General features: G+C 35.3%; 1 long non-coding RNA gene across 1 annotated transcript; it reads left to right on the top strand.

The window, feature by feature from the left end:
• The first annotated feature begins 293 nt into the window (after nucleotides 1-293).
• LOC121868453 lies at nucleotides 294-1034 on the top strand. The gene is made up of 2 exons (XR_006089404.1): nucleotides 294-468; nucleotides 652-1034. It is a non-coding gene; the product is annotated as an uncharacterized LOC121868453 (long non-coding RNA).
• Nucleotides 1035-1423: the final 389 nt, after the last annotated feature.

Genomic DNA, 1423 nt, shown 5'->3' with positions numbered 1-1423 from the left:
TGTCATCTTATTTTATTCCTCATATTAACTTCTTTAGACTATTCTATTTAAGTTTAAGACTTTTTTAATATTACAATAGTACTATTTGGATGTATATGTGTCTTAACAATGTCTCACACTTAAACTGAGGCCAATATTGCTGTTGTAATATATTCACAATTTCTATCCAAGATAAGTAAAGCAGTGAATACGATTTCATAATATTTTCCTTTCACGTTTTACACTACTTTCGTGTCACAATAAAGTTTAAATCGTTTACTCGTCATCAAACAACCAAACCTGCCGGCGTTTCCCTCCGGCATGGTGTCACTTTGACGTCATAACAAGGCAATGTTCCCATTGGCTACAATTTAACCTAAAACAGCTTGTGATTGGTCAGGGAGTGTGGGCCGCCTGTATATAAAGCCTGGTAGACGGACGTCAACACAGAACACTGGCACGCGACGACGCTACAACATCTTCTGTACTGTAAGTGTATCTTCAAATTGTAAATTATTTGTTGGCGATTGGGAAGCTATTGTTTAAAATTTCACTTGACAAAAAAAAAAAAAGGGAAATTTTATTAGTCTTGATATTACCTAAACTAAACTTTTTAAATAAGTTTCGCGTTAAACCAGGCTTACATAACATTAATCTTCTTGCTATTTCTAGAACACGCTCATCAAACGACCATGAACCCTATACGAGTTGACCGAGGTAGCTGCAGTGTCACCACAAGAACAATTCGGAGCGTCTACAAAAGTTCTCTTGCTTTGCTTTTTACCTGTTGATGGAGAACTCGATCGCAACAATTCCTTTCCTACTCCAGTTCTACCGCGGTTAGTGGATCCTTCCCACAGCATTACAGTGAGTTTCCTAGTGTTAAACTACAAGAAATTGGTCTCCAAAAAAACTGCTTTGTTATTTCTTCTACCCCATTTGTGGGTCATGAGCTGTATTGCATTACATTCTGTGCAAGTAAAGTCAAACTTGTACATATTGAATATCCAGTATATGTAACCAATAAAGTTTTTCTATTTATGGAATAATCCAAATCCTTGCTTTTACTAAATCAAAACCCAGAGTATAATAAAATCTCGACTACGTCTGCTGTTTGAAAGTTTGCCCATAAATAGTTCTCAAATACTCTACTTAATGGTGTTAAACGCTTCGGGAAATACAGCTCTACTCCTCTTAAATTAGTATTACTTTTTCACAACATAACCCAATAGACAAATGATGACATTAATGTGTGGCTTTTTACTTTCCAATCGTTCAAAGTACACATTCTCGTATCCACAGTGGCCCTGTACTAAAGTACGATCATCACTGGTTTAAACTAATCTTAGTATTGTCTAATAACACCAGAAGTGGTAAAATACTAAATTCCAAGCAAGACATATGAAAGTCTAACCTATAAATAAAAATATGAACTTCCATCTAT

This window comes from Homarus americanus, unplaced genomic scaffold (genome assembly GCF_018991925.1).
Source record: "Homarus americanus isolate GMGI-L3 unplaced genomic scaffold, GMGI_Hamer_2.0 scaffold11309, whole genome shotgun sequence".
Classification (NCBI taxonomy): domain Eukaryota; kingdom Metazoa; phylum Arthropoda; class Malacostraca; order Decapoda; family Nephropidae; genus Homarus; species Homarus americanus.
Note: the sequence above shows the minus strand (reverse complement) of the source record. Positions and strands in the feature narration are given on the sequence as shown.